Source organism: Lissotriton helveticus, chromosome 7 (assembly GCF_964261635.1).
Source record: "Lissotriton helveticus chromosome 7, aLisHel1.1, whole genome shotgun sequence".
NCBI lineage: Eukaryota > Metazoa > Chordata > Amphibia > Caudata > Salamandridae > Lissotriton > Lissotriton helveticus.
The window spans coordinates 642,894,804-642,913,229 of NC_136068.1; positions in this window are offsets into that span (position 1 = coordinate 642,894,804).

Genomic DNA, 18,426 nt, shown 5'->3' on the forward strand with positions numbered 1-18,426 from the left:
TCCCCGAATAATGATGGAAACACATTCTGAAATAGAAGGAGATATGCCCGGGCACTGTCAGTAACTCTTCCCTAAGAGGGCATGAAAGAGCTGGACTGTATCAAATACAAAGCTGATCCAAACAGCTGGACTGTATCAAATACAAAGCTGATCCAAACAGGGGCCCCCAACTAAGTATCTACCAAGGGAACCTAAAATACTACCGCATGTGTGTTGTGCCGCGTATGCACTCCTGCCTGGTTTGGAAAATTTATGAAAAGTGTCCACTGTGGCGCCACCGCACCCTATGCGACGTGGCAAAATGTACTGATCACCCTGCCTGACCCTGTTGCTAATACAGACCCTTGAAAGCCCTTGCCTGTCAGTCACAGACCCTGCCAACCTACTGCCCAGCAGCATGATAGAGGGGGGGCCGCACGTACCAGTTGCAAATTCCATCAGCCTTTACAGAGGCTCAAGATTGCGTAAAGCATGTGTCACTGTTCTGGCAAGGCACCCGGACACCCTACCCCATCAGGAATGTGGACAACAGAGATGTCGCTGGTTCCTAAAAGTGCATATGCATTATCCGCTGAATAATGATAACCAGGAGGCAGTACTAAAAGAAAGTTCCAGTTGACCAAATGTGTAATGCTTTGTCTAATAAGGAAGAGGACAGTATGTATAGTCTCCCCCTGTCAAATACAAAATCCTGTTGCAATCGGAGTTGCAAAGGACAGAGGAAGCCACTGTCTCCCATGTGGGGGGACCCCTACCAATCCCCTCAAGCTTACTTGCTGTGGTCCTAACCCAGGTGACCCTACCTGCTGGCCAAAAGTGACCCTGCTGGAGAACCAACCATGGCCTGGTTGGGTCGTGGCTCCAGAAAGTGCTAACCCTTCCGAAAAGTGAGAAATTGGCACACCTTTGACTTGGAGGTACTGGAGTACGTGTGTAAAATGCAATTGTAAAGGTAAACTATGCCCTACATACTCATGCATGGTCATAACGTGCAGAACACAGCAAGGAGCATGCCAAGAAGCGGCCCCTTGCATAGGGAAAAGAGGAGGACATGCAAACTTGCCCTAATGGAATGCGCAGTCAGAGATAACCGATGCACATTGGTGTGTGATAAAATACACCCCTTACCATTCTACCCAGCACACCTCATCCCAGGCCTTCGAACTGACCTCAATCAAATACAATTATGCCCTCTAAAAAAGAACGGAGACCATACATAGAGCTAGAGATATTCACCTTGACTAAGGAAGAGTCTACCAGTGTGTTCTAGAGCTTAGGAGTCTGCCATATGGTGCAGTAATAACCATCTACCTGCGTTTGGTACTCTATGTAACATGCACACGTCACTTAACTCTTGTAACATACTAGTGCACCCTCTTAACATGGTTATAGATTCCAGTACTTATACACGTGCCACCCTTGCCTACGGAAACTTATGTACATGAGTTTGGCTGCCTGTCAAGCATTCCAGAAATTACCTCACCATGAACATTGCAAATGACCAGTGACCATAAGGTCGGAAACCGACCTTTGTAGAGCAACAAGAGACCGCTGCGCCACCAGGCCCGGCGACGGCCTGTTCCTATTGAGAAGCGCACAGACCCCTCCGAGTGGCGGCAGTCGTAAAGCCCGCATGGAGAGTCAGCAAGGGCGGAGAAGAAAAAACCCCAGCCCCAAACTTCCAAACCCACAGACAGAGCATGACAGGGGCACCGGCCCACATGGAGACGCATCCCCCCCAAAATAGAACGGACTTGCCCAGTTGCCAGAAATGCCAAAATACGTGATCTCCGTTGTCTGAGCGACTGGCAGCATGCCGGAAACTAACTCAAGAGGCAACGCCCAGGAACATGGAGCCTGCACCATGAGAAGTTCAACCTGTGCCCAGAATGCCGAGAGACATGACGCTAAAGAAGCTTCAAAAGGAATGCCAAGTAGAAACAAGTGAAGCGTTAGGCGGTGCCCAACGTTCGCTTGCCACGCAGGCACAGCGAGGAATGCACCAAAATGAGAAAGGAGAAACACGCAGCCTAACCCTGGGCGCGTCCCCCCTCAGTCGGAAGAGATCCAACGTGCGGCCAAAACCGGAGCCGGTCCGGACGCATGAACTCTTCGTGGGACGTCCGCAAGCAGCCACCGCTGCACTCCCCAAACGGGGGCTCGGCCCACTTGTGGCGTGGGCCCCAAAACGTTACCGTAAAAAGGAAAATGCGCAGGGCAGAAGGCCTAACAGGGGTAAAGGACAACATAGCTCCCCACGAGACACACTGCAACCACCTGGGCGTAAGCATGAGTGGACTAGCTAGACAGATCCACATCTGCAAAAGGAGCCCGCCCTGACACGATAACCTAGATAATGCGATATCAGTCAATTAAGAAAAATGGAATCGCTGGCTGATAACAAAATCAGAAGTGCGTAATAATATCCAGCATCTGAGATGCAACTCCCGCCCGAGCCGCGCGGCAAATTAAACCTTGCCCGCGCGCTCCCCACTAAAATTGTTCTTATAGCGGCCTATAAACTGTCGCGACCACCGAAAACCTGAACCCGCTACAAGTCCTCAAACACTCCTAAAATGTAACCTACAATCGAGATGCTAGCAAACCTTCCTTCGCATGTTAAACCTACAATGCCAGATCCGAGGAGACCTTCTTCCGCAAAGTCCCGGACGTAGCCCCCCGAACAAGGAAAGAGAAGCCAAGATGCCGCGCCTGGGCGCCATTAACCACATGGGCAGTATCCTTCTGCCGCCTAAGTCGCAACTGAGGCCAAGATGGCCGCGCCCGGGCGCCATTACCCACGTGGGCAGTATCCTTCTGCCGCCTAAGCCGCAACTGAAGCCAAGATGGCCACCCCCGGGCGCCATTACCCACATGGGCAGTATCCCTCTGCCGCCTAAGCCGCAACTGAGGCCAAGATGGCCACCCCCGGGCGCCATTCCCCACGTGGGCAGAATTACAATGCTGCAACTGAAGCAAAAACCGGTATACCACAAGTGCAGTGCAAAACAGATACCACGATCGCGGAGCCCCGGTAACTACACGAAATTCCCCAAAATTCCAACCCTCTCGGACCTGAAGAAAGGAGAAAGGCTCTCCGCGTGTGTGACAATTCCCCCGTGAACTCTCCAAGGACTGCCGTAGCCGCGCACAGAAATCACACCAAAAATAAAATCTGCCAGGGGCTGCAGCTGAAAGTTAAGATAAGTCATATGAATACCACACCACCCACTGCTTATAACACTACTCATCACCACACCGTTTGCAAAACACAGAAGGCGTGCGTCATACTGCCCAAAATATCATGGAGACGTTACTAAGGTTCCTACGTGATACAACACTGCCACCTATTCTGCGGAAAGTAACACTAGGCCTCTGTAAAACGGAATACACCATAGCAAAACCTGGCATATAAGAAGGTGATAACTGAATAGAACAGGGAAATGTGTAGCGAAGCGACTATGGCCTGACAGATACACACACTCTCATAAACGAGAGAAAAGGGCGAGTTGCCTGTGAAAGGAAATCCACCCCCGGCCTCTCCCCATGCTGGCCTGCATACCTAAGCTCACATGACTATTCTGAGACACCTGGGGGGGCCAAGGTGGGGGGAGGGCCTAATGGCACAAGGCCAGCAAGAGCACTGCCAAGAAACCGCTACAAAAGCCTCGCGATGCACGACTAGTGTGCGAAACACAAAATCTGGCTCAAAAAAATCTATGACCTCCCTGGCGAGGAATACTATAAATGCTAATCGCGTTAGCCTAGCGCGAACCCAGTCGGGCCTCATAAAACCCGAATGCAGCCACCCCCCACCGTCAGACCACAGGGTCCGACCGGGGTGGGGGACCCTTGCAGCCGCTATAAAGTAAGCCGAAGAAATGGCTGCCCGCTACCTTCAGAAGTTCTCTCAGATCACGGAAACTAGCAAGCCTGCCCAAGGTCGGGGAAAACATAAAAACCCCCCTCGTAGGCATCGCACTAAAGCAATGACCGGACAGCACCTACCCCACGAGGTGTTTTGAAGGTAGGGGGGGGGCTACGGATGTCTCCCCTTCTTCGGGGCTCCCTCGGGCGACGGCGTGAAACTCCGTGAGATGGAAGCCGCTTGCAACATGAAAAACACTTTAGGTCCGCTCCTGATGCTACCTCCGCACACCCGTCTCGAAGCAAGAGAAAGGTCAATGACTCGTCTTAACCCATGCTAATAGCGCAGTAGAAACCTCTGCTCACGAAGTCCTGAAAATACTGTCTGCACCTTCACACGAAACGGAAACAAAACGTGCTCGTTCCACTGAAGCAAGCCGCAAGTAACCATACATGGCCTCTCTGTGCAATCTAGCACCAGTGCACGATCCAATACTACGCGAGCCCACACAACGACCCCACAATACCGAGGCCGTGCACCGGGGTGCAGGGCGGGGACACACACACTCGACCAGAGGCACCGCCTCTGCACCCCCACTGTCCCCTCACCTGAAACGGCAAGGAATCACTAAATCACAAAACCTACAACTATCCGACTCACCGCAATAGAAGAAAAACGGCGAAAAAACGGCACTCCGACGCCCGACCAGGCCACTGGCCCGCGCGACCAGAGGGCACCAAAACGGCATCAGGGTGAGGGGAAAGCGGACAAAGAGGCCGCTAGGTGGGCGGGGGAGGAATATATACTCTCCCCCGCCCACACCAGCCCGGAAGTGACGGGTGTGACCCTAGCAGGGATCACATAGCACTGGGCTGCCCCCGTGTGCCATCTTGTGGCACTATGGGGGCCGCCCTCTTACTAGTGTCCCCTGCGGGGACGTGTCGGTCGGCTGCAGAGGTCAAGGGGCACCCCACTGACCCTGCCTGACCTCGAGCCCCGGTCACCACTGGACTCTAGCTATAGCCTCTGATAGCGCGCCCTGGAATGTGTTTCGAACCCCTTTCTAACTGAAAACCATTGGAGAGAAGCAGCGTACAACAGACGGCACACGCGCATCTGTACACCACACCCGGTGTGTCAGGAAGGTGTGCGGCTGCGCGCAAAGGTGTGCACCAGTGAATCAGTCCTCACACCATCCCAGCGCCTCCAACCCGAACACTCGTGCTTTTCATGGCATTTTTCCCTAGAAGCAGAACATATGTTGCCGCGACTCCTTATTTACTGCACTGTGAGAAAGTAAACCCCTATTTACATGTTTCTAAATGTAGCAATCTCTGAGAGCTGACCGAAACTCCTCTCTGTCACTGTGAGTGTCTCCCTCAGCATGCCACGGCCTCTCCAGCCACTGCAGGCATTGGAGGGGAGCTCTGCGAAATCGAGGCGCTTTAAGACTGCTGACTATTCCCCACGTAGTATTGCCCTTGGAAGCTCAAGAACTAAACAAATGAACGGCCATTTTAACCAGTTTCATTCGGGGGGAGGAGTATTACTATAGACGACCTGGCTATAAGATCTACAACACTCAGGTAAATAACTAACGGCAATATTTGTCTGTACCATGTCAGGTTAGAAGAAACAGGGCTCAAAAATGCCTCGGCGCAAACATCAGTTCCCACATGAATGATTCACGTGTTACAGGAGAAACCGCATGCACCACTGCATGCGCCGCCTGGCAAACGATGATCCAGGTCAGGCAGCATTTTTATTGGTGAGAATGGAACATATAAAAAAAAGCCTGAGGGAAACACGGCTCGGCTGGGGCAGAGAAACACGCGACCCGGGTCTGAAACAGCCTGCTCTGTTGTAGAGGAAGCCACTAAGAGCTCTAGCTGGAAAGTGCCGTAATACACCGTGCACATGCTCCGACTCATGTACGAATAGGGGACTTCTTAAAAGATGCCCTATACCCTTCCCTCCCCCATATGGGAAAAATTGGCATTCAATAAACAAGTGACTCCATAGCAAGAGTCCGCTTCGTACTTTTCCCTGTAGCACCGTAGGCTTAGTTGGGGGTGGGAGGGGGCAAAACCTCTTCCAATTCACTAGCACGAGATAGATTGGAGCACTTTACACAAGCAAAAAACCCCTTCCGATTTACTAACACGAGATACATTGGAGCCCTTACACAAGCATGATAGTATCAGGGACTTTCTTAAGGGACGCCCCCATGTTGGGAAAAAAGGTTTGCGTTCAGTAAACAAGTTGACTCCATAGCCCGGAAATAAGTGGAGCGTGTTACCGTCAGATTACTTGACACACCACTGATTGCGCTACAGCGGCCAACTCTCACCCATCTGTGCTCACAAGTGTTTTCTTTAACTGCAGTAGACACCTCCGCTGCTCCCGCACTGCTCTCAGCCAGCCCGCTCCAATCTGCCGATAATCCTATCACAAACAGCAACGGTCCGTAGGTCGCCTCCTCGATCTTCCTTAACATGTTTTCAGCCGCAGTAGACTCCCCCGCTGCTCCGGCTCCACTCACAGCCGACCCGCTCCTCTCAAGCTCTTCTCCCGTGTCCGCAGCACCCCCTCCATGTGCACCACCGCTGATCGCGCTCTGGTCGTGCCAAATCAGCTGCCGCCTGTCCTCCATTTCCAAGCCGCCACCGACCTGCAGGGAAACAAAACAAAAAGAAATTACGGGCCGCTGGGGGCCCGGGTGCTGCATCTGTGGGGAGCATAGGAACAAGAGAACGTTCCGCTCCCCACACCCCCTTTTAACAGGGGGGGCACTTGCCAGTCTAAACTGGTCTGTCCCTACTGTTGTGTGCTCGTGAACCGGAAGCACTAAAGTGCTTCCGGGTCACCCCGCCATAGCCGCCCACTGCAAGCCAATGGGGGACCAATGCCAATGCAGGCCAATGTTCCCGGGGACGGGCTCGACCGCCATAAGAGCGGCGCGCACTATTCTAGTGCTTTGCCTGTTCAGCTTGGCAGACCTTTTATAGCAAGCGTGCTATATCAAATCTAGGCCAGTCCAGGTGAGTCACATCGCATAAAAACAGAGCTTTCAGGATAAAGCAACTAAATTATCACAGCTGCAGAGCCTTTTGAGATTCTAAGTGTTATAACTCAAAAAGGGGAGGGGCATTCTATGCTAACACATTAGTGTTGCCGCTAAACTGAGGTATAAAAGTTAACTCACAATGTGGGCTCCCGAGGGTGACATCAGCAGGATGTCCACCCCCGGGCAGCTTCGGGCAGCGGCAGAATCCAGCCCTCTTTTAGGTGCAGTCATTGGTTTGGGTTATGCGGGGACGGAGCTTAGGTGTTTGTCAGGGTTTAGGTGTTTTTAGCGCATCATTTTCGACCCTGTGGTTCTGAGGCAGGGGGTAAACAATTTAGCTTGTTTTGCTTGAGGCCTAGTTAGTGGTAGGAAAGTGCAATTATAGCAGCTGCAGTGAGAGAGGCGTTAAAAGTGTTATGTGAAGCGGGCAGGGAAAACTAACTTCAACCCTGCATTCTATCACAAGCTTGGGTCGGTAGGGAATGGCCAGAACGCGCTGCGGCCAGCGGGGTCTCAGCGGCAGTCCTAATGTGCTTCAGAAGAATACAAAGTGGTGAGTGCTTGTCTTCAAGGGGAGGAGAAGGAGAATGCTAGCAGGACCGGAGCGGAGGTTGTGTTTAACTCACTACATCAGGAACCAGCTTCTTCTGGTAGGTGTGGGAGGGGCTGTGCACGCACCCGTGCGCTTGTTGAGAAATGCCCATCAAGTGAAAGGTGGGCCCTGAGCATGCTATGTCTGCCCTGCCCTTAAGCCAGGAAGAAGTGGCTAGTGATCGGCAGGGGGCAAATATTAATTTAATTGTGCCTTCCAGCAAGAATAATAAGTTTAAAGTGTCCATTTTCAAAAATAGCTGGAAAGAGGTGCCACATGAAGTGCTGGTGCTTTGTGTTGATTGGTCTCTGCTGGCAATAAAATGCTCTATTAAAGGGGACATGTTGGTGAATGCAGTCCAGTCATCTGCGATAGAAACTGCTCAAGGAGCCGGAGGGAAAGAGGTAGGCTATACAAGAGAGAATAATGAAGAAAACAAGTTTCATAACCAGGGTGAGAATGTTTTTCAAGGCTGTAAGGAGTCGAGTATTGAGTTTTCAGGCAATGTTAAGGGACATGAGAAAGCCTTGCAGTCTGGTAAATGGATTTGGGCACTGGGAGAGGCGTTTGTAGAACAAGGTGGAACAAGTCATGGAGTAGACAGGAGCAGAGTCTCTGCAGGTTTTGGCGGCTTGCAGTGCATCAGAGGGGGGGAATGCTGCAGGGAAATACCATATGCATTGAAGATTTGCCGGCTGGGTCTAGAGCGTCCTGGGTGGACCGGCCCAAAAAGAGGGAGAGGTTTGGTGTAACCATCCAGACAAAAGGAGATTGCTATTCCAACCTCCAACAAAGTGGATTGGAAGAATTTTGATGGGGGTTTGGGGGATGGTGAATGTCCAGGTGTGAGTTCTTTGCATGTGGATGATCAAAAGTAATGTAAATTGGATTATGAGGATGGGGTTGAAGAATTAGCAGAGGGGGATATACCTGGTTGGTGTACTTATATAGAATTGAAATGAGCTGAGGGGGTGGAACTGGGAGGGGGGGGGGCTTGGTGTTCTGATAATTTCCCCAAAAGTCATGTGTTACAGGAAGGGGATGCAGGAGTGAAGTCACTGGACAGACGTCGGGGTGCGAAGAGAGCACAAGAAAGAGGCAGTAGGAAGCAGCCATCTCCGGAGCCATCCAGCACATTGAGAACAGGTGGGAGTCAGTGGTGGATTAATTGGGGGACTAATAAAGAAGATTGCAAGAAAGTCAAGTTATCGGGGCTTGGTGTAGTGGATAAAAGCGTAGGTATCAAATCAATTAATGAGGAGTCCGTGTCTGCAGGTAAGAAAGAAAAATCAAGGGAATAATGTAAAAGATGATGCAAAAGAAAAAGGGGTCATGGATGGGATATCCCAGTCTGTTTTCGACAAAGATGGAAAATCTAAAGAGAAAGGGGGAAAAAAGTAAAACTAATGGCTTAAAACGTTCGTCTTACATGGGGTTATCTATGCCATTGGGGGCTCATTTGAACAATGCAACTAAAGCGAAATTGTGGAGGGGTGAATTTGTGGACGTGAACAAACTACTGCATAGAGCGATACAATCTAAAGAAGGGTCTAGAGAAGAAGCCTGGGAATTAGCAAAAAGAACAAAGGTTCCCACAACAATTGACACATGGACATCAGCACTTTTACAATTTGCCAGTGTGTATTGTGAAAAGTTCCCTGAGCGAGCAGTATCTATAGTCAAGTATATTGATACCATTCGTAAGGCCCACATGGAACTTGGGGGTTTTGCATGGTTACATTATGATGATGAGTTTTGGGCTTAAATGGTCCTCATTCCCGATAAACCTTGGGGGGAAGTGAACAATGAATTATGGGTGCAATGGATGTATCCACAAAGACCTCCCCCACCATACTCACAGCAAGTGGTTTAGCAGTTCCTCGCTGGCCCTTTCTCGGCAGGCACACCTCGGGGGGTGGGAGCATGGAATAGAGGGCAAAATCGCAATTCTGGTGCCTGCTGGAGTTTTAACAGGGGTTATTTTCCGCGGAACCCCTGTAAATACAAACATGAGTGTTCAAAATGGGGGATAAATATGCAATTCTTCAATGTTTTTGGGACCTTTGGAGTTAGTGGTCAAGGCAGAGATAGAGGTAGATCTTTTCAACCTGGATACAAGGGCTTTTACTCCAATTCATTTAGTAAATTTGAGTTACTGGCTGAAAATTTACCCTAACAGGGAGGATGCGACAAGGTTGAAATGGGGTTTGAAAGAAGGGTTTCGACTTGGCTATCAAGGTCCTAGGACACGCAGGTTTGCTGACAATTCAACCAAAGAGCATCCTAATATTGTGAGGTAAAAACTGGGCAAGGAAATGGCAGAAGGTAGGATGGCAGGTCCCTTTAATTACTGGCCTCTACCTGACCTAATGATTTCCCCACTAGGGTTAATACCTAAAAATGCAGTGGGGGAGTTTTTCATGATTCATCATCTGTCATGTCCTCACGGCTTGTCAGTGAATGACTTTATAGCAAGAGATGATACTGCAGTACAGTCTGAGTCAGTGGATGTAGCCATTACATTGATCAGTGAGGTGGGCTGAGGTGTTGAGTTGGCTAAATGTGATTTCAAGTCAGCCTTTAGTTTGCTACCAGTTCATCCTTTAGACTTCTCTTTGTTAGGCATTCAGTTTGACAATCAATTGTATGTAGATAAAGTTCTGCTGATAGGCTGCACCATTTCCTTGAAGCTGTTTGAAGCATATAGTACATTTCTGCAGTGACACAGAACAGGTCATAAAATGGTCATTCGTTATTTGGATGACTTTTTGTTTGTAGGCACAGCAGGTACCCAAGATTGTGAGGAGCACTCCACCAATTATGGCACATGAGTTAGGAGGATTTCAGCAGCGATAAGGGTAGATTTTGATGTATGGCTGATGTTTTTGAAAATGTTTAATGGTGTTACCATGTGGTCTTTGGATTTGGATTTTCTTTGAATGGTGCAATTTAATTGTGTTTGTTTATTCTGGGAAGGCGGATGGTGCTCTGAGCAATGGTCTGAAAAATGGGTCAAGGAACGGAGGAGCATTGCCTTTTTAAAATGTTGCCCTTGTTGGTGGCCTTGTCGGTGTGGGATTAAAAATTGGCCAACAAAACCTTCCCCTTTAACTTTGACAATAAGACTGCTGTTGATTTAGTCAATGGACAAAATGCCAAAGATAAACATCTTTTAAAGCTGTTGCAGAGTTTTATGCTGAGTTGCTTGAAGTACAATATTGTTTTTAGAGTAGAACATGTCCCAAGTGCAAATAATAACATTGTAGATGCATTGTCTCGTTCTCAGTGGCAGAAATTCCATAGTTTGGCACCCGGAGCAGATGTACAGAAAACACAGGTGCCACAAGAGGTATGGGTGCTAGCGGACTGAGAATGCTTGAGTTGGTGGAGATATCCCTAGCAGTGAGAACTAGGACAGCTTATAGAAGAGCTTGTGGAGAATTTCTGAGGATGGGTGCCTTCTGTAGGTCTCAAAATGAACAAGGATTAAGGTTGCTCAGAGAGTACGTGCTCCGTTTCATTATGCATAATATTGAGAAGAATGCTTCAGCTACCACAATTGCTGGTAAGTTAGCTAGTTTGAGCTTTTCTGGCAAATTCTTCTGGGGCTATGTGCCTTCAGATGGCGAGATGGGGACGCCTATGTTACATGGTTGGGCTAAAGAAAAGAGAAGAAGTCAGTTTATTAGGGATCCGGTTTCAATGAAAATCTTGTTTTGTATGGTTAGGAACCTTCCTTTCATATGCTTCTCTATTTTTGAACAATTGCTATTTAGGTTATGTATGTGTTGGTTATTTTCTGGGGCATTTAGGATATTGGAATTGTTAGGTAGGGGCCAGTTAGGCGGGCTCAAAGTTCAAGATGTATCTGCCTCAAGAGAAACAATTAGTTATTTTTAGAACGCTCTAAGACAGATTAGACAGCGAAAGGCACAAAAGTAACACTTAATAAAATGAACAGCATACTATGTTCAATGATCTCTTGGCAGGATTTCCGGGCAGCAGGGGGAGCAAAGTACAGACTTGTTTTCAAACACCAAAACGGTGCACGACTCCTAGCCTCAGAGGTGCTTGTGGTGATCAGGAAAATTCTTTGCCACATTGTAGAAGATCCTTTCTGTTTTGGTACTCATTCTTTCAGAATTGGTGCTGCTTCTGCAGCAGTGAGATTGGGTTTTTCCCTCAATGATGTTAAAAGATTAGGATGGTGGCCCTCTGATTGTTGCTTATGATACATTAGGGACATTGAGGATGCTTAGACCTTATGTGCTTGTTAATTCTTGTTTCTCTCAGGCTGCGTGGCGGGTCCTGCCACAGCTTTCTTTTCTATTTGGATAACCGGATACTTTCTTATTAACTGGGCGGCAAAGCAAGGGGAAAAGCAGCCTTTTGGAAGAAAAGTGGGATTCCGCAGTGCGACAAGATCGAGATTGATTGGTGGGGGTGGGGTATGAAATGGGGACAGCTGTTGCAGTGGTTATCTAATTTGGTTTCAGTATGAAGGTGCCCAGATGTTTTACTTTTACATTTGGGTGAAAATGACTTAGTTCAGTTATCAGGTTTGGTTTCGATCAAAGATATGAAGAAGGATTTAGAAATTGTGGTTCAATCCTGGGCTGAGACGAAGATAATATTAACTGCTTTGGTCCCAGGAGTGTCTGGTGTGGTGCTGAAAAATTCACTGCAGTCAAGGGGGCTAGATGCAAAGTCTATCAGGAAATGCATCGTTTTTGCAGCCTTAATAGTATAGATTGGTTCAAACATACTGAAATAAAGAAAGAAGATTTTTAGGGTTTTTAGACAGGACGAAGTTCACCTGTCATCCTTAGGTAAAGAGCTGTATTTACCCAACATTAGGGGAAAGTTAAACTTAACCTTGGCTATTCAGAAGAGGTGTTAAAATGTTTTAGGCTGTTCTTGTTTTTTTTTCTAGCACCGGTTGTCATCAGACCTAGCTGTTCTGGCAACAAACCTAAGTTATTCCACCACTTTTGTGAGGTGTTCTGGGGTGTTTTTGTTGGCTGATATTGGGGGGGGGCAGGAAAAATGCTTTTGCAGGGTTTTTTCATGGTGGCGGAAATTGAGGAGCTTGAGAAAGGCCGAAAGGGTTGGGGGCATTGCAGAGTACGTTCGGGCAGAGGGGCGCGATCGATGAGGCATGAGTGAAGGTCGGTGGATGGAAGAAAGGGGATAGTGAGGATTTTATGTTGTAAGAGTGGTTTGGGGTTTTTATTATTGGGAAGGCTTAAGGGCGAAGGGCGTTAGGATAGGTTGTTGTATTAGTGAGGCGATGAATTATAATTGTAAAATTTTGAACTGCATACATGTCCTAATAAGGCGGCTGTTTACTCTCACTGGGCCTGGTTTATTCTATCTCGCCTGATTACTTCCCTGTCACCGTAGACCAAACCAACATTTGAATGGATGTTGCACGTATCCATTAATCTCAATATTTCTATATGTAGAAACTGTCAAGTTTTGCATAGAAATGCATCCCCTCGTCATTCATAACCTATTTTTAAAGTTTGGATCAACTCTGTGCTTTAAAGTGCAACTGTGCACATTTTGTTCAGTTCCTATGTTCCCCCTGAGAATTCCCACTTCCTTTAAAGAATAAATATTGTGCAGTCAAATAACAAATGAAACGGGTATTTGTAAATGCAACGTCCACCTAAAAAAAGGCATCTTGAATTAAATGAAGCCAGACAAACTTGGTGGTTGTGGTACATAGAACATATGAAGACGAGGTGTGTGTTACAACAAACACGGGAAGGCCTGGTAGTTGTGGTACATAGAACATATGAAGGCAAGGGTGTGTGTTACATCAAATATAGTAACCTTCCTTACAGTGACCCTGTAGTAATGTAATTTTCTAACATCAAAACTGGAATGCATGAGGGAATGAGCCATTGCAATCGTGAAAGACAGCGGTGGCAGGGCTCAGGCACAGTGTGTGTACCACAACCATGCCTTCACGAGTTTTTGTAACACAGAACCCCCTGCCTTCCCACGTTTTGTAACAGAACCCCAGTGCCCTGTCACGGTATCAAAAACAGAGCCCCAGTGCCTTCCTAAGGCCAGGAACCGAGACTCGCCACAACAGAGTACCCGCATACCTTTCTACCCGTGGTCTCGGTGACAAAGGCCCCACCCACCCCGAAGTCTAAGCAACAGAGGCCACCCAATCCTTCCCATAGTCTCTGCAACCGAACCCCCAACCCCAATGCTCCCCGTCGACTCAATGAGAGAGCACCCGCCCCATTCTTGCAATGTATTCCTAACAAGGCACTCCCACTGCTCTCCCGTGTCCATCGAGCACAGCTCCCCACGTCTGCCCTGTTCTCTGTCAGCACACCGTCTCCTGCCTCGTCGCCTCTGTAACTAGCCCTAAGAGAGCGGCTTCCTGGGGTACAGAACATGTCATCCGTCAGCCTCTGGCAGCACAGTTCTCAGCCTTACAACCGTGAGGGGAAAATGGGTAGCTATCACCACCGTACCCTGCACAGGAATGCAAGACGGGTATGGAAAACTAAATGAATATGGATTAGTTTCCACTCTATATTGCCATCAGAGAGACTTGGGTGTGGGCAGGTCTGTGGCATTATACCTGCACACTCAGCTGTGTGTGTGTGTAGTGCAGACTCAATGGCTAGATTGCTGCTTCCAGTTTTCACATAGCTCGCATTGATTGACAGCGCTCTCAGACGTGAGTGCGCGAGATGCAAGCATGTCGAGCCGCGAGACCGCTCTACAGGGTGAATGAAGGGGTGCTAGACGTCACCACACACAGCATCACTGCTAATTGATGAGTCCATTCACAAGCCTGTGACAGTGTCCTCCTCCTATTCATTCATAACGGCGCCTTCCCGACACCAGGGCCAGAGCGCGCAACGGGGACAAACTACAGCCTGCCCTAGCCCCAAGGGCAGGAAGCGCTTTGAGGCGGAGGAACGTGTGCTGCGCAGAGCTTTCTAGCTTCCCCTTGCCCACCACTGAGTGCTCCCGCAGCAGACGTCGATTCTCTACTGCTATCCACTCACACCTTCCTGCCACTTGCTTTATCCTCCTCGTGCAGCTATGGGAAGTGAAGGGTTAATGCTTATCTCCGGGACGCTGGTTCAGCTCATCCACAGCAGTGACTCACCCGCAAACCCCTCCAGGCCCACACTCCCCACCCTCGGGCCATTCCGGTTTCCAGAGTAGGTAGGCAGAGACACGGCCACATCAAATTAAAAACACAAATTAAGCATACGATTGCTTTCAACTTGTAGTGAGCTCTTTGATGCCGCATTTACATAAGGCTTCACTTTATAAACTGAAAATCACGTTTTTAAAAAGGATGGTGCTAGCCACCGTCGGGAATGGGTGTTACGAAGGCGGGACATGCGCCCGCCTTTGACCAATCGTGTGCTTCCAAAAAAAAAAAAGACGCAAAAAGCCAATGCCTGACGGCGAAAACCTGATCACACGCACAAGCGTGTGGTCAGCTTTCAAAACCCCAGACAAAAGGGCCCTCGCTCTGCGCAAGCAGTGTTACGCACTGCAACGCAGGCGCGAGCCCTAATAAAGAATTATATTAAAATGAGAAAGGCAGGCGCAAATGTTCACATGCGGCGCCAACTGAAGATCCTCTAATGCCATCTAGTGGTGAGAATGTAAAAAGGTGGTTACATCAGGGTGACCAACTGACATTGGTGCAAATTCAGGACAGTGAGTGTAAAAATTCAGGACAAAGGGTCAAAATTCAGGACACAAATTCAGGACAGGAGGTCAAAATTCAGGACAAAACTTCAGGACAATTAGTACGTTTTACAGACACATCAGAGGTCGCGCAATAGTATATAAGTAAGCCCAGCCATTTCCAAACATATTCAACCATTTGCAAACCTATCCATCATGTATCCTTCCATCTATCATTTTACTCATCCACCCCTTCATCCATCCCCTCATCCATCTTTTCACTCATCCTCCATTATCCATCCATCCATCCATCCACCCTTTCACCCTATCCATCTGTACACTTATCCATCCAATCTTCATCCCATCCATCCATTCACTCATCCATTCAGCCATTTACCCTTTCACCAATCCAGCCATCTTTTCACTTACTAATCCTTCCACCCCTCCACTCTTTTAGTCCTCCATCCATCTTCCTTTTCTCTCTCCATCGACCCTTTCACTTTGCCATCCTTCCTTCCATCCATCCATCCACCCATCCATCCATCTACACATCCACTCATGAATCCATCCATTGACCCTATCACTCATCCATCTATCATTTCACTCCTTCACACATCTATTCATCCTTTTATCCATCTACCCTCCCTTTCACTCACTCATCCATCCTCACATCCACCCTTTCACTCATACGTCCATTCATTCACCCTTGCACTTATCAATCCATCCATCATTTCACTCATCCACCTATCCACCCATAATCCACCCAATCATCCACCCACCCACTCATCAATCCTTTCACCCACCCACCATCCAATCCACTAATCCATCCTTTCACCCACCCACCATCCACCCACCCACTCATCCATCCATCCATCCTTTCACCCACCCTCTCACCATCCATCCATCCTTTCACCCACCCACTCATCATCCATCCATCCATCCTTTCACCCACCCCACTCTCCATCCATCCATCCTTTCACCCACCCATCATCAATCCGTCCTTCCCCTCATCATCCATCCATCCTTCCCCTCATCATCCATCCATCCTTTTCCCTCATCATCCATCCATCCTTCCCCTCATCATCCATCCATTCATCCTTTCACCCACCCATCCATCCTTCCCCTCATCATCCATCCATCCATCCTTTCACCCACCTATCCATCCATCCTTCCCCTCCATCCATCCCCTCATCCATCCATCCCCTCATCCATCCATCCATCCGCTCATCCATCCTTCCTTCCCCTCATCCATCCATCCTTCCCCTCATCCATCCATCCTTCCCCTCATCCATCCATCCTTCCCCTCATCCATCCTTCCTTTCATCCATCATCCATCCTTCCCCTCACCCATCCATCCTTCCCATCCATTTATCCTTCCCCTCATCCATCCATCCTTCCCCTCCATCCATCCATTCATCCTTCTCCTCATCCATCATCCTTCCCCTCATCCATCTTTCCCCTCATCCATCATCCAGCTACCCTTCCACCCATACATCCAGCTATTTACATTTTCTCTCCATCCTTCACCTCACTCATCAATCCATCCATCCTCTCTCATTCTTCATCTATTCAATCTTTCATTCATCCATATACCCTTTTACTAATTCATCTAGCCATTCACCCATCCCTTCACTTACTTACTCGCCCACCTTTCCATATTAATTTTGAGCTGAGCCCTTTTGAGGCCCATCAAGAACTTCACCCTCTCTGCAAGAGCCATTCCAGGACTGGGACAGAAGCCACCCAGGGCGGAGACAGGATCCACCACAGGGGGGGGACAAGAGCCATCACAGGCGGGGGTGGACTGGAGCCACAACATGGGGGGGCAGGAGCCATCACTGAGGGGAGGGCAGGAGCCATCACAGGAGAGGGAACAGGATCCACCAGGGTGGGCACAGGGGTGGGCATGCAGTATTCTAGTATCATCTTGGGCTCCTCTCCCCCTCCTGCACAAGACAAGGAGAAGACAGGCTCTCTGTCCAAAATGCCACCCCCCACTGTGATGTACAGTACTTACAGGAGATACTCTAAGAGAACTGATTGAACTGATTGTCCTCCATACTTTGTTAATCAGTGGGGTGCGATTGTGCCATTTCTTTATTTTATTACATTATAGACTGCATGTTTGAAGAACCGAGGGTTGCTTACAATTTAGTGACAGTAATTAAGCTCGGTGAAGAGAAGCACATGCTGCCTCGGTGTAATCAGGGGTGTAATCTGGCCGAGTCTAGGATGTTTGGGGCCCTGGGTAGAAATGGAATGTGTGAGCCCCCCTCTAAATAGCAGAGACATGATGCATTCAGGGCTGTTTGCATGTGAATAGATGCGCTGCTCCTGAACCTGCAGCCCCTCCCTCCCAGTCACCTTCGATCACCTCTTAACAGGTCATCAAGGGATGGAGGTGTGAGGGGCGCCATCCCGCTGCGCCTCTCCAAAGCTGCGGGCTATCTGAGGAGCTTTGGTGCAGCATCGGAGTCAAGAAGGGAGGTGGGGGCAACTTGCAAGCTGTGCCGGCTTTAGGGTAGGGCAACCGGTGCCCTGTTAAAATGACGGACAAATGACGTCCGTTAAAGAATCCTTCACGGACAACGGACAGACGGCCGAAATTACGGACTGTCCGTGAAATTTATGGACGGTTGGTCACCCTAGGTTACATAGCGGATCAACAACAATATGAACTGTCCACCAAACAGGAAACCGCTTTGCTAGACTTCAACTTCATAAGAATGTGGTTTGGACAACAGTTTAGCCATTCCTAAGCTTTGGTAAGGAGAAACGCAAGCAATATCCAGCAAATGCAGATGTTTAGTATTGGGAGAGTTCAGTTCTTCCCTCTCTTTATGGCTGCAGTGGCCACCTTTCCGGAAAAAAATACAAGCCGTTATTCATGTTTTTTAAGAGTATACAAAGGCACGGACATGATACCTAAATAAAATTCATACAAAGTCAATACTGGTCATGCCGGTAGAAAAGTGTCCAGGTGGGGGGAGCTGTGCAGTGAAGCAGCGATGCAAACCACAGTCCCCACTGGCAGGAGCGGCCGGTTCATTGGGGCTGAGGGGCCATGCTCCTAATGAACAGTGTCTGTCAGGCTGCACAAAGGTCAGCCTGACAGACACTGTTCTCTTTCAGTTCAAGCAGCCAGGAGCCAGAAATGCTTATTTAGAGCAGACTCTTGGTTGCCTGAGCTGAACTTTTCTGGGCAGAGGAAGTCACAGC